Source organism: Balaenoptera physalus (genome assembly GCF_965194825.1).
Source record: "Balaenoptera physalus genome assembly, chromosome: 6".
Classification (NCBI taxonomy): Eukaryota; Metazoa; Chordata; class Mammalia; order Artiodactyla; family Balaenopteridae; genus Balaenoptera; species Balaenoptera physalus.
The window spans coordinates 72,791,140-72,813,661 of record NC_138885.1 but is presented as its reverse complement, the minus strand read 5'-3'; positions in this window follow the sequence as shown (position 1 = coordinate 72,813,661).

The following is a 22,522-nucleotide window of genomic DNA, read 5'->3' as shown; positions in this document are numbered from 1 at the left end:
ATACATTGAAGCGTATTCGTACATGAATGGGGATAACCTGGATGAGAGGAGATAACTGCAGGAGCACAATCTTTGATTAGGTAAGAAGGGATGGGGTAGGTGGATAGCTTCGTCTTAGACTGGAACAGTTAATTCATTGTAATGGTACATTGAGCAAAGCAAAATGCTGTGGAAATATAGGAGCCACATGGATGATTAGGAAATAAAACTTTGCCTTTACGATTCTGGGTTAAGTGCCACATTTCCCACTTGTAAACTCTACACTTATAGGTATAAAATTCAGCTAGTAATTTCCTCAATCAGCAAATATGTTGAACACTTTTGTTTTTCTATAAATAACTTCCACAGTCAAGAAATCACAAAATATATGACTAGCAAAACACTAAACTTTGGGGATTTTCCATAGATTATTAAGAAAAGTACTCAACCTCATTATTTTTCTTTTAGTTTCCAAGCTGGGTATTTATTTACTCCTAATATATTTGAAAAAGTGAAAAATATTGATCGTGTGGTTTATTTGCTTTTGCTGCCAGTAGGAGGGTCTCTTAAAAGGCACAAAGTTTCCAACTAATGAATGTCCCTGACATACAAATGGCTCTCCTATCTTGTCTGACTTGACTAAAGATTCCGCCCCACCTACCACCACCTTTTCCTTTATACTCATTGCTTCTGGTAGATCTGTGCCATTCCTGTCTTTGCAGGGGCTGTAACATCATCTCTTCTCCTCATTTCCTTCTCATGCTTGTTTCACTATGTTATTAATGCTGTCAAGGAATGTCCAGATACTGTTTTAAAAAATGTGATCCCAATTCTGTCACCTTTAGGCCTGTTTTAGATGGGCTGCATGAGACTGGCACTCTCTCTCTCCTCCCCGTCAGGGTCCCTGCTCCCTACATTCTTGGTCCACCTGGATGGGGAGAACTTTGGATGAGATAAGATGGGTTTAAGTCATTTTGAAGCCTGAAATATACATTTTAATGCCATTCAAGCAGGAGGCTACAAAAAAAAAACCTTAGAGCAAGACCCTGAGGATAGAAATAGATAGGAAAGAAGAAGAAAATTAGAAGTGAAAGAATACCAATAGCAAAGCTTGCAGGTTTGAAATAGTGCTTTGAACAACCAGGACTGAAAGAGGAAACTCTTCTCCATTCTCTTCTTTCTTCCTATGACATCCAATGCTCTCTGGTCCCAGAATCCTGAAATTGAACTACTTATGAATGGTGCTAATGTGCTACAGGTCACCAGCATTAGAGTTAAAATGTATCGTTTTGGGAAATTTAACTAAAATGATTTGTTAAATAAATTTAAGATAAAATTTTATTCTAATTTTTCATTAATCAATTTTCACACTGTCTTTGAAACTATCAAACTGTCTTATGAACTGTTTATGCAAAGTTGAATTTTCAAAGTACAAATTAGAATCCAATCACTCAGTTTTCAGAAGCATTCACCCTAGGATTCCTTTAAAATAGGAATTTCTTTACTGTTTGTTTCCAGACCATTAACTACTTGACAGAGAATCTATGGGTGGGTTAAGCAGCCTAATGTACAAAAGTTGGGAATTGGTAGACAAAGATGGATGAGAAATGAGTGTTAAATAAATTATAGGGAGATAGGAAAATAGAACTGATTTATTGATCTATACATCTTAGGAATAAATCTATTTTTGAAAGTGAGATAGAGCCTTAATTGCTGCTCACCAGGCACATAGCATAATTTTGTTGTAGTTGTTACAAGGAGTAATCAAGTATGTCCTTCTTACAACATGAAATATTTACCATTATTTCCTTATTCCATCCTATTGATTTATCTGCATACTATTTGACACACTTAATTGAAATGTTTATATATCTGCATGTTGCTTGTGAAAGTGCAGTGTCACTGTCACATATATCCCAGAGAGTTATTAAAATTTAATGAGCATCAGTTAGTGATAAATCTTAGAGCGATAACGTAAAACAAGATGGTGAAGTAAGGCAATTATCTAGGTAATCTGGGAAAATGCAGACTTGCTTTGCTTGATATTTCTAGATATTTTAAAAATATCCCTCTATAATTTAATATTTACACCACTGAGTGATTTGAGTGGGGCAGAATTTTAGCTCTGTCCATGAGATCCTTTGTTCTAAGCTGGCGATTAAATCACATGTATTGAAGGAAACCTCTCTCCTTTTACATGACTCTTCAGCTAAAGGTTGAAAGCCAATAACTACTTCACAATGCTTATTCAATTCAACTCAAAAGTGTTGAGTTCTTAACAACTATGCTAGATGCTGAGATTACCGAGTCTCTAGTCTCGTGGGGTTTATGATCTAGTGAGGAACACTAAATAATAACATATTAAAACTTATAATGTGATATGCTCTGAAAGCCATGTCTAAACAAAATTCCATGGGTATAAAGCAAGTGGAGTGATTTGTTCTAACTGAGAAGTCTTTGTGGAAAGTGTAGCTTTTAAGGCTGGCCTTAAAGGATGAGGAAGTTTTTGATAGGCAAAAATGATGGAGGTTAATTTTCTGAAGGAAGAGGACAGAGGCAGGAAAACACAAGACATCTTTAGAGAATTGTGAAATGTCCTGTGGGACTAAAACCTAGGCTATGGGAATTTGCTGTGGTATTTGGAAATATGGTTTGAGACCAGGATTATGGGATTTGGCAAAATAAGACAAGACTGAACTTGCCTAACTGGCAATAGGTAGCTGGGGAAAGGTTTTGAGCATGGATTGTTCTGTTTAAGGAAGATAACTCTTATACCGGTTTGTAGGATTGGAAGGGGCAGAAACTGGAGTGTTGGAGATCAAACAGAAGATGTTTGCATTTGCCTAATGAGGAGGAAAGGAGGCCCTGAATTGTGTAGGGGAAATGGGAATGGAAAGAGGGGGTGGTTTCTAGATTTTACTAGGGTAGGATTGTGATAACCTAGTGACAGACTGGGTAGCATGGGAGTAGGGGCGATGCAGAAACCTCCTACATTTATGCAGAGGAAGAGAAAGACAAATATTAAGAAGGAGCAAGTTTGGAGGAGAGCTCCACAATGTCTCAGAAACCAGATGAGGAGAGGCTTTCAAGAAGGAGGTCAACAGAAACAAACGATTCAGAGAAATACAGTAAGATGAGGACAAAGAAGAAATATGTAGATTTAACAATTAGAACGTTGCTGCTAGTTTTTAATAAGGTGATGAGATTGGAAGCCAGATTGCAGTGGGTTGAGGAGTAAAGAAGATGTGTTACTTTGGAGGAAATAAGAGTAGAGAATTATTATTTGAAAAGTGGTGATGAAGTGTAAAGGAGAGAGGATTATAACTGCGGAGAATCAGGTTGGAAAGAAAATTATATTAGGATAAGGAAAGCTGATTCTAAGGAGAATCAGTGAGCCCCAATGAGCTATATCTCTCAGTATTCATGTCCTTGTGTAGTCCCTTCTCCTCGAATCTGGGAGGGTCCTGTGACCAACTGAACGTGATGTCCTTTGACAGGCTTCCAAGTCAAGGCATTAAGAAGACCTGGCAGCTTCTGCTTTTATACTCTGGAGAAGCCAGACTGCCATGTAAGAGGTCTGAACCTGACACCATCCTGCTGTGGGGGAAACCCACGGTATCCACACGGAAATGTCACAGGGAGACAGAGAGAGAGAGATGTCCGGCCAGTTCCTGGCTGGTCTAGGCTGAGGCACCAAACATGAGTATAGAAACCATTTTGGGCTTTCCTGCCCCAGAATATGCCACTTGGATCACTGAGGAGCCCTGTTCTACCCAAACTGCAGACTTGTGAGTGAGTAAATGACTTATTTTAATCCACTAAAGTTTTTTGGTGCTTATTATGCAGCAATAGATGACTGGAACAGGTGTGGGTTTTTTTGTTTGTTTTGTTTTTGTTTTTTTTAATGTTAGAGAGGTTTGAGGGATGGAATAAGGCCCTAAAGAAGATGAGGGGAGATGGGATCAAGTGGAAGAATTGGTCTTGGAAGTGAGTGAGGACACTGCTTTTTTGAGGCAGAAAGTTTTGAGGAAAGGACGGATAAAACTAGATTAAATTTCGACATGAACGGGAAGGAAATGGAACCAATTCAACTTAGACAGTAAGGTACCATGTTGAGAATGAGGGCTGCACAAGGGAGCTGAAAGCTAAAGAGGGGGAGAAAAAAGTTTGTAAGTGGGAAAGGGATTTATCCTGGGAGAAGTAGACCAATGGCAGGGTGGCTATAGGAGCCCTGGCAAGTGTGGTGGTCATGAATTTGTAGTGAGGCCAACAGCTCTGTGGTATTTTGTACCCACCCTTACTGAGGTTGTCTTCCTTCAGTGATCAAAACTTACTGTTTAGGTAGGTAAACAGTCATTCCTATTTGCTTTAGGAGATTTGGACTCCAATTGTAAACAAATGGAAGAGTTTTTTTTACCCAAAACTGGAATTTGTTTCAAGTGTTTTAAAATCTTTCAAAGACCCTCCCCACTTTTATAAAAGAATCCATGAACCTGCTGCTTGCCCATTTGCAATACTGGAAATGATTTCACATTAGTGATTGCTGAATCATATACCTGAGATTACAGACAATGCTATTTATACTAAAGAAATTGAGTGCACATCTATTTTAGCTTCCTGTCCTATTTTCATACTTCCATCCATTTGGATTTTTGTCCCATATGTTGTCCTCAGTACTCTGTCTTAAACTGCTGTCTAGTTATAGCTCAAAAAAAGCTGCTGTTCCAAATGGGACTTTATTTCAATAGGGGGCTCTACTTTCTTTCAATCTATTACTTAACTGACAGATACTGTGAAGCTTAATTAGTCCATTTTTAAAAGCTCTCTGTGATGGCAAAAAGAAAAAAAATTAGTTTTTATACCCTTGAATGATACAGAGTGACTCTTCTTTGTAGCTCCTTATACAAAAGGTAAACTACTGGAGAGGTCTGGAATATGACTAGTTGTAGAAGCCAAAGCTAAACAATCCAGTGACTTTGAGACACTAAAGGGGCTTTATGACATGCTTGTGTCATTACTGAGTAAGGTCCACTTGCTTCCACCTGGTCCCGCACCTCGCCTTGACCTCCAGGGGCTCATTGCTCCCTGACCTCTCATTTCTCTAAGCCTCAAATTCCTAGTTGGCTTGATAGTTGGCTTTGAACTCCTGATCCTACTTATTTTTGTGCCGGGACCAAACTGCATTGCTTCTCTCAGTTCTAGCTGCTCAGTCTGACTCAGTGACACACTGCAATCAATGGGCCTGGAGTTTCACACTTTAACATCCCTCCCTCTGACTAGGATGTGGCCGCACAATAGGGAAAGAACTTGCCAAGATGCAATATCCATTGACCTGTGCCAGGCAATGCCTAGTTTTATGGCTGGCCAGAGAGGGTACCCAATGACATTCAGGTAATTCTAGCAGCTACTAAATAGGTTTGTTCACCAGAAAGTTCCAAACAGGCCCTTTAAAACGTGACAAGATGGTGTGGGTTGCCACGTCAGGGTTGATAAATAAAGTTAGCATTCATGGTTCTTTCAGTCATTAGCTGGGCAGTGATTTAGGACTGCTTTATGTTCATACCTATGTGCTGGAAGTTAATACGTATTAGGACAAGCATGGACTCACTACCAAGTTAAATGAATATCAGGCTGAAGGAAATTGAGGTTATATATCATGGTATATGTACCATGGACAAGTAAAGTAAGTATTTCAACTGAAACAAAAACTCATTTTTGCTATCCCAGTCAAACTACATGCTAACTGGATTGGGAAGGAGAAAATAGAATCAAACAAATCTATGACTTGGAAACAGGATTGGCATCAACAAAGCTGGGGAAATTCAAGCCAGATTGGAGATGTGCTGAAAACCAAATTTTCTAAAGGCCCAGGAGACTTTGGCATGTGGTATTGGGCAGTTAAATTCTAGAGCTGTTTCATCTGGGCCAGCTACTTACCATCACCAACATCAAACTTGCATAAAGACACTGCAGTTTTACTGCTGAAAATGAACTTTTCTTGGCTTGAAAATGTGCAGAGGGTAAATGGCAGAAAGAGATCCGAACCGCTATGCAAAAAGCTAAAGGGAAACATTTACAGGAGGCTTGAGCGTAAAGAACTTTTCAAAGACATTTGGCAGAACGATTTCCATGTAAGGGGTAGCCATTACCTAGTTTGAAACAACAGACTAAGCAAACTCATTTCATATGAGGCCTTCCAAAAGAATCATTAGGAACAAAGATGTCCCAAAGATCATAACATGAAGAGTGATGATCATAGAAAGCCACGTGGGGACAGGTAATTCCTGTTATCTGGTCCAAAAAGGCAGCTTTTAATACAGTGCTTGTAGAGGGTACTATTATGCACCACCTAGATGCCCCCTTCAGGGCTGAGGTGTTCTTTCCCTCGGCTGCATGGGACATTGGCTGCTGTTGGCTTATAGTTGATTTCCTAACCCTCTGCTGAAGAAAGCTGCCTTTCCCCAGGTCGTGCTCCTTCCTGGGGCAGCCCACATCTACTGACTGTCCATTAGGGCAGTGGTCCCCAACCTTTTTGGCACCAGGGAATGGTTTCGTGCAAGACAATTTTTCCACGGACGGGGGAGGAGGGGGATGGTTCAGGCAGTAATGCAAGCGATGGGGAGCGATGGGGAGCGATGGAGAGTGGCAGATGAAGCTTCACTCGCTTGCCCGCCGCTCACCTCCTGCTGTCAGCCCGGTTCCTAACAGGCCGCAGACTGTACTGGTACCGGTCCCTGGCCTGGGGGTTGGGGACCCCTGCATTAGGGGGTACGAAGGCCTGGGCCCCTTGTCCTGATTCAGGACAACTCTGAAGGGCATCACACTTTCAAAGCTCCCCTGTAGGATGATGGGAGGCCTCTATTCCCATTGCTTCACTATGCCCTGATATCCTGCTTTCCTCATTCTTTAACAGGGGTTGTTCCAAAGAGCTCTCCTCAATAAACCTCTTCCAGTCAAATCTCTGTCTCAGTCTCTTTCCCCAGGAACCCAACCTAAGATGATGCTAATCTGATACCAACACTGTGTGATGGGGCAAAAATTGCCAACATATACTTGTTCCCAGCCTTCCTTTCCCCTGTTCCTCTAAAGAGGAGTCAAACTTTGCCTGTTTCATTTCTCCCCCTTTAGCCTCCTCCAGGCACCATACTGCTTTACAGAGTTTTGATAAACGGGGAAAAGTGGTGGGGAGAAGGATTAGAGTGTTGATGAGAACAGATGTAGGAGAAGCTGTGGCAAATAATGAAAGTATTGGGTATGGAAAAGGGATTTCAAGAAATATCACTGTGCTCAACATGGCCCCTTTACGATATTTAAAGCAATACAAGCAAAAAACATTCAGGGAAATTCATTTCTGTGGCTTGACTGCCATTCCACTCTCAGCTGGGTTTACATGGGTCATAATTTTTAAGCTTTTCATTTGAATATAGGCATCTTTGGATGTCAGTGATTATGTCAACAAAACCATAATTTTAGGAGTGTTTTCAGATGAGGTATAGTTTTACTCTAGCCCAATCCATATTCTTTGAATCCTATGAATTTAGATCAACAGAAGTCGATTTATAGGGCCCAGGGCTTTAAGCAAAAGGGTTTGTGATAATACAAAAATAATTAGACTATTGTCTCAGCCTTCATCATGAGAGACATCTGACAACTAACTATTAAAACATTCTTCAAAAACATCTATAAATGTCAGCCACGTGCCTATGTGAGCTAAGGACAGCAGACTCTAATGATATAATGGCCTGTGGGAACTTATGGGCAAGAGGCTTGAGACACTCTAGCAATAAGCATTTTAGATATTCTGTAAGTAGCAAGTTTTATTCTAATGCCCAATACCAATGACACATCAGTAGAATTTATGGGGAATCTGGTCAGGCTGGAGTTCACACAAGAGCATCTGCAGAGATGACAAGCAGGGGTCCCTCTCCTCTTAGGCTCTCTCAGGCCAGGCACTATGTCCTAACTAGACTCTCTTGAAGTGGTTTTGGGTTGATTGTGAATCAGAGCATCCTGAATTACAGGATGGATCTTCTATTTTCTTTCTTTTCTCAATTAAGAAGAATTGTCAGTAATTTTTCTCAAGGATAAAAATTTCTCAGAAATAAGCTTTAACAATACAAGTAAGTATCTTTAATGATAAACTTAGGACAAGTTTTCCAAACATAATATTTCCATTGCGATGTAGTTCAAAAACTTGGTAGTGATCGTGAGCTGTTAGCAGTCTAGGAATCAGAGGTACTTATGTTCCAAATCTACTAAGATGCTCCAATTTGTCATTAACTTGTTCTCTCAAGGCTTGTTCTCTCAAGGCTAATAGATGAGCTTTCCTCTTGAGGATCTCGGTCTCTTAAGTTCAGTTGGTTGCAAAGACTCTAAATCCAGGGGTGCAGGGCCGATTGGGAAAACTCAGGACAAGAATATTAAACATTCTTCAGAGGAAAGCAGAGCATGTGGTGGTTTGTCCATGTCCCTTCTATGTCCAATCACACACAGAGCTATTAGGTTGTTCCTGAACCTGGTTGGTCCCATTACTGTCCTGTGCTCATGCCCCTGGCCACCTTTGAAGCTGATCTTCAGAAACCAATACCTATGAGCTTTGATTTTACTTTTGTAATTTATTTTGGAATCCGAAGTTTTAAAAAATTAGGTCAGAAGCATTGACATCTCTTTTTTATAATATGATATGGTACATGTTTATGTTCCAGAACAGAAATGTGTAGAGATTTAATACTTTGAATTTTACCTTTCTTTAAAAATTTTTTTATATTGAGGCATAACATATTTAATGACAAATAAATCTTTTATAAGAGTATGGCTCAATGAATTTTCATAAGTGAAATGCATCCAGGCCAAGAAACAGAATGTGACCACCACCCAAAAGCTCCCCCTGCCCTCCCTTCTAGTCACTGCCCCCTACCAAGGGTAATCAATACCCTGACTTTGTACTCCTTGGGTTTTGCCTGCTTTTTTGTAGTGTATGTAATTGGATGCATAAACTATGTACCTTTTGTATCTGGTTTCTTTCACTGAATGTTATGTTTGTATGATTCATCCTTATTGTTGCATGTATTTGTAGACCATTCATTCTTATTGCATAGTATTCCATCATATAGATACACCACAACTTACGTATACCTTCTTTTGGAAACATTGCCACTATGACCCATAAAAATCTAATTTCCATTGCTTTGTCTGAATCTCTGGGGCCAAACAGTGCTCTCTGGAGGCAGAGGCTACCCTTTCCCAGGCTTTTCATCCCTTTGTTGCCAAAAAGCCATCTTGGCCCACTTTGATAGCCCAGAGCTACACTGTTAATACAGTAGCTCCTAGCCATGTGTGACTACTGAGCATTCAAAATGTGGCTGGTACAAACTGAGATGTGCTGCACGTGTAAAATACATATCAGATTTCAAAGATTTGGCCTGAAAAAAGAATTTAAAATATTTCAGTGGTTTCTGTATTGATTACTTGTTGAAATAATTTTGATTTGGACTGAATGAAATATACCATTAGAATTAATTTTGCTGTATTTTTTTTTTTACTTTTTTAAAAAAATTATTTTATTTTCCTCTATTTCTTTTTTTTTTTCACACACACACACTGTATTTTATTTTTACAAGAGATAAATAGACTGACACCAAACATTGTACATGGATGACCACAACAAAAGCAACAATGATTGCAATTACCAAACATGAAACACACTCATACTATGTCATAATATTGACATTCAGTCCAGTAATCCTCCACTGTAACAGCTCCTTTACTTTGCAGTGAAAATTGATTTGTATATTCTTTGCCTCTGAGTCCTTGTGGGATTTTTTTTTTTTTTAATTCAGACAGAAAGTCACAAAAATTATACTCATCCTCATCAGTTCACTCAGTCCCATGTAATTAATCTTTTTTTTTCATCTTGATCTTTTGTTAGCACTTTTATGAGTTCAGTTTAAAAATGTGTCTATTAGAAAATATAAAATCCTGTGAATGCCTTTCATTATATTTTTATTGAGTTATGGGGATCTAGATCACTATCTTACACAGGTAGCTCCATTACTCTTCTGCCTGAAGTCAGACATTGGACCAAGTGATCTTCCAAGTATTTTTGTTCAAAAAATTCTCCAAAGGTCCAGGTGCCCATTGGAGCCAGTACATGGGTGCTCAAGTCCTGTCAGCAATCTGAGGTTGGTCCAAGTGAGAACCAATGCTCGCCTGCCTCAGGACGTGAGTTCTGTGTCTATGCCCTGGTAGCCAACAAGCCTGGGTACTGCATTAAGCACTGATACCACTTTAATTAAAAACATGACAAGAGAGGTTGATTATGAATGCATATGAGGCTAAAAATCATAAGAGACTTCACATTTCCTGCCTCCAGAGGGAAACCATTTTTTGCTTAACTTAACACTGTTTATGGCAGCTGCTGGTTTATATGGAAGATGTGGCAGCTAAAGTTCAAACGATTTATATACGGCAATATAATTTATATGGAGTCATTTTGGAGGCCAGCTGAATAATGAAACTGTCAATTAATTTTAAAGTTTTTAACCACGTATTTAGGTTTTATCATCCACAGACCGCATTTTAGATCAATTCCAAGCATTCAGATTAAGATGGTCCCACAAGTCCCAGAGCCATAAAGAAATTATGATGATCCTAGTGAAATAAGAATATAATATGTAAGAATTGTTTTAAATGGAGATACAGTTCCTAACAACTTTACTGAATTACACATCTACTTATGCGTGAAGTTTTATTTGGACTTATTGCTTTTAACCTGGAAGAATTCAGGACTGTTGAACATTTCACTGGGCAGATAGATTTTAAAATTTCTCAGCACATCTGAGTTTTCATATTTTTTACTCACATCTTCCTATTCTTCTCCAGTGTCATTATTAGTCATTGTTGGCAAATACACCCCCATACCTCTCATCTTTAAAGTCATAAGAGTTTTAAATTATTAAAAACCTATAGGAATATGACCTCTTGATTGTGCATTGTATGATGTTTCTAATCCCAAATTGCCCTAATCTTTTAATTAAAACTGGAGCAATTTAAGTCATTGCAATGATGTTTTTGTGATTCTATATTTTAATTGCATTTAAATGATGAATATTTGATGCTGTATATGTGTCAGACAAATAGGAATAAGCATGCTGATTCCCCCCAAAACACTTAACTATGATTTAAAACCAGGAAAGCCTTGATTAAAAGAATTAAGACATTAGACACAACATGTAAATGTGTCCAAGGGGCAAATTCAAGAACTTCATTCTAAATACCTTTATGAGAAAAAGAAAAACCATGCTGATTTCAGAAAGGATTAAAAATTGAACAGGCCTAGAGTCTTCATCAGGAAATGATCTGGTTTTAGAATCTCCATTATTTTTTAAGCTACTTTGGGGACTATTTTAGCAACAGCTCAGTTTCTGTGGAATGATCCTCTGAGTAAAGCACTGACCAGAATCTGCTTTTCTGTCGTTGGGTCCTCACACAACATCAGCCTATTACAGCCCCTCTCACATAATCTTGAGGAGGAATATAAAGTATTTCTTCGGAGCAAGACTGGGAGGCAAGGAATGGACGTCCAGGATGCTCCGCGCTCTCTCCCCACAGAGCAGCCTGGTGGGTTCACACAAGGCCGCTGAAGACAGCAGAGGATGAAGGCATTTGGCATCCTTGTGCAGGCACGCAATGACTGTCGACATAGAATCCAGAAATGTTAGAGCTGCCAAGGGGCCTTAGAGATCACCGAATCCAGCTCCCTCTCTTTATGAGGAAGCCGAGGTCCAAAGGGGAGGTAGCACGCTTGGTCCTGGCAGAGCGTGCACCTCTGGAGAGTGCATTCAGACAAAGACAGGAAAATGTGCACACACACATGCTCACACACTCCTGGCCCTCTGACCTCAATAAATTCTCCCAGGGTGATATTCTCATCAGGAGAGGAGGAAGCTCTTCTCTTTATTTTTTGTATCTTATTTTTTTCCAGCTTCATTGAAGTCTGATCGACAAAATCTGTGTATATACTTCAGGTGTACAACATGATGTTTTGATATACATATACGTTGTGAAAGGATTACAGTCAAGCTAATTAACACATCCATCGGATCACAGTTACTTTTCTGTGTGTGTGTGTGTGTGTGTGTGTGTGTGGTGAGAACACTTAAGGTGTACTCTTTTAGCAAATGTCAAGTGTATAATGCATTTTTATTAGCTGTAGTCACCATGCCATACATTAGGTCTCCAAACCTTATTCATCTTATAACCGAAAATCTGTATCCTTCGATTGGGGGAAATCTTCTCATTTCTTCACCCCCCAGTAACCACTCTTCTACTCTCTGTTTCTGAGTTTGGATTTTTAAATTTCACATATAAGTGAGATCACACAGTATTTACCTTTTCTGTGTCAGGCTTATTTCACTTAGCATAATGTCCTCCAGGTTCATCCAAGTTGCCACAAATGGCATGATTTCCTTCTTTCTTAAGGGTAAATAATATCCTATTGAATATATGTACCACATTGTTGGCAAGGATGTAGGGAAAAGTGAACCCTTATATACTGCTGGTGGGAATATAAATTGGTACAGCCATTATGGAAAACAGTATGGAGGTTCCTCAAAAAATTGAAATTTGACCCAGGAATTCCACCTTTGGGTATATATACAAAAGAAATAAAATCACTTAGAGAGATATCTGCATTGTTATGTTCACTGAAGCATTATTCACAATAACCAAGGTATGGCAACAACATAAGTGCCCGCTGATGGAGGAGAGAGCTCTTTACGTGGACCTGCACCCATCCTTGAAAAGTCACTCCTGAGAAATCCTTCAGAGGCAATTTTCCAGGTCCAGTGTTTCAGTCTTGAGGGGCAGGAGACAGCTCGTTTATCTTAAGCCCACGGTTGTCAACAATGTGTTGTACGCAAAGAAGGGACGGCACAAAGGACCTAGATTGTATTCACTTACTACTTACCTACTGCCCCCTTACAGGTGGGCGTGTCTGCGTTTGTGTTGCCCTTCTCTTTACACACATGCGTACACACAGAAAATGAAGGACTCACCAGGAGGGTGAGGTTGTTCACTTCAAGCAGCCATAGGAGAATACTCCTGTTTGATACTCTTGTCTGATTCTGAAGTGAAATATCCAGCCAAAAATATTCCACCCTATTTTGAAGTCTTGAAAGCCTTTGAGGTTTGATTGAAAAGTCCAAGCTGCCATCACCTATAGGGCCCTCTGCTGTATTCGCCTTTCCTGTCTCCCAAAGCTTCATGCCCTCATTCCCACTAGCACGGGGTTTCTCAGCCTAGGCACTACGGACACTTTGCGCCAAATCAGTCTTTGCTGGGGGTGGGGTGGAGGGTGGAGCTGTCCTGAGCATTAGAGGATGTTTAGTGGGATTCCTGGCCTCTACCGCTAGATGCACCCCCTGTCTGAGTCACGCTAATCAAAACTGTCTCCACACATGGTCCCTACTCGAGAACCACTGCTCTAGCGTGATTGTTCTGAGGGCAGGGGCTGACTGTATAATCCATAATGTCTGCCTGCTCTTACCCTGTCCCCAGGTATAGTACCTGTGCCACACCTTACAGGGGTCTGCAGCAACCTCAGACCCTCTCGGTATGCTCAGTGCGGAACTTAGCAAGTTCCTTACCTGGTCTCTGTGGCCGCTGTGTTCTTCTGTAGCGTGCTAAGAATTTCTCTGATTGACGTTGCCCTTATTAAAAACAAGAAGATTCTCCACAGAGCTGGAGAGTATCGAAGACTGCAGAATTGGCTGCCCTCCTCAGAGGATCCCTTTCTCTTCTGCCACTGACAGAGCACTTTTCTAGAAGGCTGAGCCCTGGCTCCCAATCAGAGCAGAGGGAGGTTTCTTTTCACCTAAGAGCCCAGTCTTCGATTCACAGGGGGCTGCCCCACTTCCCTGGTGATGACACTTCGCTCCCAGAAGGCACAGGGGACACATTAATAAAAACACAAAATGTCCCTACACCCCCAAGGCCGTGGATTACAAATGTGTCTCACACTGAATGAGTTAGTTAGGGCTAGGGACACTGCTTTGGTAAAGCAGTGTTGATTTCAATCATCCTCAACAGATTATCATTTCTTTCTTAGGTAACTCCTTTGGGGTGAACAACAAGTTCACAAACCAGTGGGGCCAGAGGAGAGTGTGTGGAACAGGAAAAGAGTGGGAGAAGCATTTGGCACTTTATTAAAATAAGGATAGCAGCACCTCTTTTTTTTTTTATACAAAAACTAAAAGCAATGCATACATGCCTGCTTAAACTCTTCCTTCTACTGGACCATTTCCTATCAGTAAAGATGTATCATTTTATAGTTGTTGTTTTTTTTTAACCTCAGTGTTTATACTCAAATTCATAGGGCCGTTGGTAGGTTAACAGGTATGCAGATGAGAAAAATATCAGCAGGCAGAATATTTATCTTCCTCTCTCCTTAATATCCTCCTTTACATGCTGGAACAGAGCTTAGTGCTTACAAAGAGATGTAGAGGCCATCCCAGGTGAATGCAATGAATAAATGGTAGGACAGAGGAATACCCACTGATACTCAGAAGAGGGGAAAAAAGCTTCTTTCTAAGATTGCTACATCTGTTTGCATAACTCAGTGTTTCTCCTGGGACTAGGGCTCCTAGCAGGGTCACAGAGATGCTGCCACGGGGTCACGGAGCCCAGGCCCGGAGGATACCTCCTGCAGCTGTCTGATGGTGGCATCTCCAAAGGCAGATGGTTGAACTGGATAAACCCTCTCCCTGATACTGAATTCTGTTGCTAGCTGCTTTCCCCAGCTCCAGCCTTATGTCTGCTCTAATGTCGGAAGGGAGATTACATTCTGATTACTGAATTGTAAACTACAGTGTGTTTATAGTAAATGGAGATGGTCGAGCTGGAACTCTGAAGTTTTAAGGAATGTTAATGAATCTAAATATGAGAAATGTTTTTGAAAAAGAAAGGATTTTTCCTTTCAAAGCAGATATTCTGAATCCCAACTCTATGGAGTGATCCATGGATAGGTTTCATGGGGTTTATAAACCCCTTGCAATTGAATGCGTATCCATTTTCCTGAGACAGATTCTGCATCTTTCATCAGATTCTACAAGGGATCCATAATTGATGAAAGGTTAAGAAGCACTGCCTCAGAGGCAGTCACGAAGGTGCTGTTTTTTGTTTGCCTAGAATTTTGACTTGTTTTTTAGCGTGCGTGTGTGTTTGATTTTGAATTTTAAGACCAGATAATTTCACTGGTGTTTCTCTATGAGATGTTTTCCTAGATGGTGAGCCAATTTCGGGTTGAAAGATCTCTGGGGACTCAGTTCTTAACTGTAAATTATTTAGGTCTCGTAGAAGGTTGTTCCATTGAAATTTAATGGTGACTTTCTGTGCCAGATGATGTCAGGCTGAGGAAGGACCTTGGCGGGAGGCCGGGGGGTGGCACAGGGAAGAGGAAGAAAGCTAAATACTCGGGATGCACAATGACTTTTGTACTTTTACTTAAATATGCCTGAGGTAATTGAGTTCCTTCTTGTTTTCTGTTAAGATTACTGCCCCCATTCATCTTCCCTGGAAGAAGTGTGTACATCAAATGCTGTACCCAGAGCAAGGAGTGAGGACTGAAAGTTACAAGGGCGACTCCAGGCCCGGGAAACAGGGCTTTGCCCTCCCACGCGGCTGCCCTTTTGATAATCACTTTACTACTTCCTTCTCCAAATGCTGCATCTTCTCATGAAGTCCTGAAACTGGTCTGGGAAGCTAGTTCATCTCCTCTTCTTTAAAAGGAGAGTGATTTCTCACCAACCCAGTTTCTGATCTCAAGCCACCATGGCTTCCTTACTGTTTTTAGACACACCAGACACTTTCCTGCCACAAGGCCTTTTGCATTTGCTGTTCCCTTTGTCTAGAATGTTTTTCCCCCAGACGGTATTGCAGCTTACCTCTCAGATCCTTCAAATCACTAGGTGGAGGTCAATTTCTCAGAGGGCCCTTCCCTAGTCACCCTAACCTTGACCTCTCCCTCTATTTCATATCCTTCTTCCTTCTTTGTTTTTCTCTTTCACACATACCACTATGCTCCCTATTCTATATTTTACTTATTCATGTGTTATCTAGTGAAGTTTTGGCCCCTGCAGGATGTAAGCTCCATGAGGGTAGGAATATTTTTCTGTTCCATTCAGTACTAAAATTATAGCACATAGAAGAGTGCCTGGCTCATGGTAGATACTCAATAAATATTCTTTGAATGAATAATCCCAAGAGATTTGGGGATAAAGCTTGCTAATGAAAAAGAGTACTGTGTGACATTTAACCCAGTCATTTTGTGATCAAGCAGCCAAACCAATCAGGCAAGCTGGTCTAAGTGGCCCAGTAGCCAGTATGTTTACATCTATTAAAGCACTGTCATCCCTAAACCATAATTTATAAATTGGTTGTTCTCCTCACCAGGTTAAGTTCTGCAGGGGAGTGAGTGCTATGTCTTTAACTCAGAGATGAGGCCTGGAGCACATAGCAGATGCTCAATAAGTGTGGAGAAGAATGAGTGAATGAAAGAATTATACAAAAACACTACGACCAGCTACTGAGGCAGATGTGAATAGCCAATCACAGGATAAAGAATCTCTTTGTGAAGATGTATTTGTTTGTTCTTATTTAAGAAATCTTGTTTAAGAAATCCTCTGGAGAGTGTCTAGCAGGGTAGGGAAGAAGCTATGGTCTCTGAAGATATCTCTGGGAGCAAAATTAGGCAGGGAATGGAAGCCACCTTGAATCAGGTGTGGACTGACATGCCCAGGGGGCAGCATGAGGCAGGGCCATTACAGGAGCCAGAGTGACAGGTGGAATGGAAGTTCAGGTGATGTGGTGGGTGTAGGACATCTTAGAGCGGCGTCCTGAGCTATGGGAAGCAACAGGTAGGGTGAGAGTCTTAAGAAAAACAGTGGGAGTGACTCCACGTTGGTGTTCTGACAGTCCCAGATTTCCACAGTGGCTTCAATGAAGCTTTTACGTGGGGGTTTGGATATTCCATCTTTCTCGTCTATACAGTGGTTTTTCAACCCCAGTTGAAACCGCTGTGATGTGATGAAGCCTGGTTGGTACAATCACTCAAACCAATGTATTCTGTGGCCTCCACCGTCTTCCAATTCAGCCTTGCAGTCCTCCAAAACTGATTTTATTTAACCAAAATTTCATGGTGATTTTATTATAAAAGCACACCCATAATCAGCATGTTTACTTTCCCCTACTTTCCTCAGCATTATATCTTTGCAAATGGCATTTCCTTTAGAAAATATGAGGCTATCACTTTCCTTCTATAAAATTGTCCCTTGTGTATAAAAAACTAATACCTTTTACCCAGCTCTCTTGATAAAGAAACTATCCAGCATACACAGAACCCCCGTGATCAAGATTTAGAAACCAGAATGTGGGTATATCAATCAAGAAGTTTCTGACCCAATACAGAAGGCTTTGTTTTTTTCCTTCATAGTCTTCTCCTAAGCTTTCTCTTTTCATTAAATCACAATGCCAGGCAAAGTCAGGGTCATGCTGTGCCTGTCACTGTGGTTTATAGATCAAATGATAGCCAGTATTAATCATCTTGCTAGATTTTGGAACCTATTAACTTTCCAAGAACGGTCCCCCAGTGACACAGATCCTTTATTCTGTGATCTGATTTGGTGTCATTTGCCTTTCCTCCTCTTAGAGTAAACCTTAGAAAATGTTAGATACATAAAACCATCTTAAAGTAAATATTTTTTTCACTGGCCAAGCAGATGAAAGTTCAGTTTAACAAAACTCTTCTTGGCTTCTATTTTCCTCGGGAATCTCCAGGTTTGGCCTACTAACTAGAGATAAACTGGAGTCTCTTTTTATCATAAGGGATATTTTGGAGAATGGATTAAGATCTATACTCATAGCTGGGGTGCTCAATTTATTTTTCTTTTTGGTAACGAAAGGGTTTTTTTTAAGTTCTTCAAAGTCTTGAGGCTATGGAAAGAAAGTGATGCTGACAATAAAGTCCCAAGATAGTAAAGTTCTTAGGAGAAACTATATACGGTCGACCCTCCATAAATATTGTTCAATGACCCAGTGGAGTTGAGGATGGGACATGCTCTCCATCCTCACCCTTATCCCCGGAAAGAAGAGGATGGTGAAGGAGCTGGGGGATGCTGCCAGGTAAGCCCTCAATATGTCCTGAGTGGAACCATTGTGTAGCTAGATCAATACAAGGTCCTTCTGTTAAAGCCTATTTCTGGATAGCATGTTGTCAGTGTATTCTCTGGTGTCAGAATATACACCCTTTGACTTGACTCCAAATAATGTCATTAAACATCGAACGTTGTGGCTTCAGAAGTTATGTGTCAAATGTTTGTTCATTACAAGGTTAGTACAGGTCTTAAGTTATAAAGAGAATTAAGTTAGAACTAGACAGACAGGTCAGAGGTCTTCAACTAGGATTTTTAACCTAAGGGCAATTCTGTATGCATATGTTACCATATAAAGTCCAATTTATGGAAGTTGAGGTGACCAAGAACAAAATTAATCTAATTATGCACCTGGTTTTCATTTCAGCTTTTCTCTGCCTCTTTATTTACTGTTAGGTTTAATGTTAGGTTCCGTTTTTAGCCTTAAAAGAGGGGAGAAGTGTAGAAGTTACTTATAACATCTGTAGCAATGGACAGAAGAATGAATAATAATAGGAAATGTCTACATACCATCTGGTATAAACACAGATGTGCGTTTTCTTTAAAAATAATCCCGCACTCTAAAAAGGGAAGAGTTACAATACTCTACAGAAAGTGAAGAACCCATTCTTGAGTGGCTCTTAATTAACAAGAAGCCATCCTGCCTGTTAGTTGCCAGTTTATTTCTAGAACTGCCCTGGTAGGCACTGCTCGTTTCCCCTACGGATTCTGACTGCAGAGGTCATGGCGCCCTCCAGCACCAATGGCGAAATCAGACGAATTCTTTCATGCCAAGTATAACATTTCTTTACATCTTTATGCACCTAGGATGGTAACTCCAGAATTAGGATAGTCTGTGTTTCCTTTGAAACTTCATCATGGAATTTAAAATCTTCAGAGAAAAGGGCCTAAGGTAGAATAGACTGAAGATTAGGCATATTTTATAACGTTATATAATTTTAATTCTTAACTACACAATAATCTCAACACAGTAAGAGAAGAAGATATTCTGCAAAACCAACAAACTACTTATAGGGAAGGTTGTCCTTTTTTTAATCTGTTATACATTTAGCACCAATAACGAGTTTACCAAACCTACTTCATTTTGTGGAGAAGAATTGAATTTGAGTTTTTATTAGGCAACCCACACTTCTCAGATTCAGAGGGGCCTCAGTGTATCTTAATAGAATAAAAGCCTCAGAGGCTATGTCCTTTGAGAAGTTGCCGACAAGTTAAATTATTCCAGAAATGAAAGTGTAGATACAGTTGCAAGTATTAGTATGTTGAGACCATCCCAAGGGCAATTTGGAGGACTTCCAGGGGCCCCTCTCTTTGAAAATCACAGTATGATGAAATGTCTGATGAGCATGGAAAACAATAAAAAGAATTATGAAATGTCTTCTGTTAAGAATGTTCATAAGCTTCACCAACCAAAGGAAAGGACCAGACCCGTCTTGTATGGATGAAATGTGTGCTTGGAACGGTGCAGTTCTCTGTTTTGAACCTCAAAAATTTACCTTTCAACCATAATTCAAAAAGAGTCATGTATCACAATGTTCATTGCAGCTCTATTTACAATAGCCAGGACATGGAAGCAACCTAAGTGTCCATCGACAGATGAATGGATAAAGAAGATGTGGCACATATATACAATGGAATATTACTCAGCCATAAAAAGAAATGAAATTGAGTTATTTGTAGTGAGGTGGATGGACCTAGAGTCTCTCATACAGAGTGAAGTTAAGTCAGAAAGAGAAAAACAAATACTGTATGCTAACACATATATATGGAATCTAAAAAAAAATGGTTCTGACGAACCTAGGGGCAGGACAGGAATAAAGACGCAGACGTAGAGAATGGACTTGAGGATATGGGGAGGGGGAAGGGTAAGCTGGGACGAAGTGAGAGAGTGGCATGGACATATATACACTACCAGATATAAAAGAGATAGCTAGTGGGAAGCAGCCGCATAGCACAGGGAGATCAGCTCGGTGCTTTGTGACCACCTAGAGTGGTGGGCTAGGGAGGGTGGGAGGGAGATGCAAGAAGGAGGAGATATGAGGATATATGTATATGTATAGCTGATTCACTTTGTTATAAAGCAGGAACTAACACACTATTGTAAAGCAATTTTACTCCAATAAACATGTTAAAAAAAAACTAACTTTCAAGGCAGTGAATCCATTTGGCTTGGCCAAAGTAAATTTAATGTCATTTTCAAAGCCTCCTGATATTCTACCTCTCTTTCTATGAAAAATAAATGATAAAATTAAAAAGCACACTCTAGCTGCTCAGGTATATTAGCCTTAGTTAAGAGCTATTATCCCTTGTACTATTTACTTCTGGCACTCTCTCCATAATAGATAAGTGATATAATTGCAGCTTCGAGTTCTGCTTGTCACCTACAGGTGCAGTTTTTCTGTTCACATGGGAGCACAGGAAATCTGTTGGTACAGAGGATTCTCATTGAAGTTAGGAGACATTCAACAATGATAAAAATCGGGCACTCAGTCTGTAACCTATTGGCCTGCTTTTTGTTGGCTCTGTTTTCTAATTCTTTGATTCTTTTCTAGGTTATTCTTCACTTGGTAGATATCTGCTAACTATGTGCTCATTTGATATATTCAGGATTGAGCTGTAAAACTGAACTTTTCTTAGTTCTTAGATTGTCTTGTTTCCCTGTCAGTAAAAAAAATGATACTAAAAAACAAAACAAAACAAAAAGCTAACACAACTGGTCTCCATAGATAGAATCCATTTATCCTGTTTCTTTCAAGATTTATTTTTCATTGTTTCAAGAACTTTTGACAAATGAGCATTAGAGGAAAAGTGCTGACAATTTCAACTTTTTTAGCTTGAATATTATCTTCTCAGTCTCAAAAAACTTACAGAGCTTTTCTGGAAAAGAAATGATGCAAGGCAGTTGTTACAGAATAATTACAGATTTACTCTCAGAAAAAGGATAGCATAATTGCCTATGCACAACATTAAATGAATATAAACTCATTCTACATAATATAGTTAAAATAAACCATGTGCTTTTTGGAAATTATAGTATGATATTCACTTGTGTCTATAGGCTCATCCTGACACTGCTCTGCTAGACTGGGAATAAATGAAGTGGCAACAGGGATCCCCACATTACTGCTGAAGAGGGTTGCTCTAAGTTGAGTAAGCAGAATAAAAAATGGAAAGATGGGACAACTTCTAAACTGATGGCAAAGCTATAAGTATCAGGGAAGTACCACCAGGATTCCCAGCCTTGCAAGTAGCTATAGGAAATGGGGGAAGGTCTTTTACACAAAGATTGCTGCAAATCTGAGAAGACAAGGCAACAAACTTTCAGCCTATCACAGAGTGACTAGTGCCTGACCTTGAGGAGTCATCGCTGTGTATGGACAGGACAGAAGCCAGTGGTTTTTCTTGCACTGGCTTTTCAGCTGACTGCACACACACTTTTGTTGATCCATTTACTGTGGTAGAAGAGCAATGGCTTTCAGATAAGTTAGGTCACTTATTCACAGTAAGAAATATAGTTTATATTATGGCCCAGCACACACCTACACATATAAAACCATGTAAGTAACTGAAATAAAAGTTTAATAAGCTGACACTTATTTCCTATTTTTAGCATATGCCATGCATGCACTCTATTTTGAAATTATTCTTTTTGAAAGTATACCTCATGAAATTATTCACTTCTGTTTGTACATAGGTAATCAATAAATCTATAACAAGTTTATCTATAAATTATAAATAAAATGGAAGATCTCCATTATCTAGCTCTGTAGAGATAAATATAGGTAGTATGTTTATTTTCTGTTTAAATAAATGTTAGTCATAACTTACTAAGGGTCTGTGACCACAGTTTGAAAAACAATAAGAAGTTACAGTAATTCCTTCTGCAGTAGGAGAAAGAGCTCACAGGAGCCCTGGTGTTTCTCACCTTCCAAAGGGGCATCTGCTCTTTTGCCTGCATTCTCTCAACACTGGTGCACACAGTTTGCACAGAGTTAATTTACACTTATTACTCCAAGTGTCCTGACGTCTTCTCTTTGGTTCATTTTGTATTCTCAGCTTGAATAGAACAACAGGGGCCATGACAGCTTGACTCATGCATCTCCTTTCACAGCTCCTTCCAATATCTAGCCCAGTATGTCCATTCCACTGGCTGGCTGATAAATGCTGCTGACTGTTAATGCAATGGCAGGGCAATGCAGGAGGAATAGAATTTTATTAGCTGCATGGAAATATAAATGTAGACTCTTTTTTCCAATTGAAGAGTTATAGTCTATAAAACTGGTTGAACGAAAGATTCAAATTTAAAAAATATAATTAACATTGTTGCATGTTATATA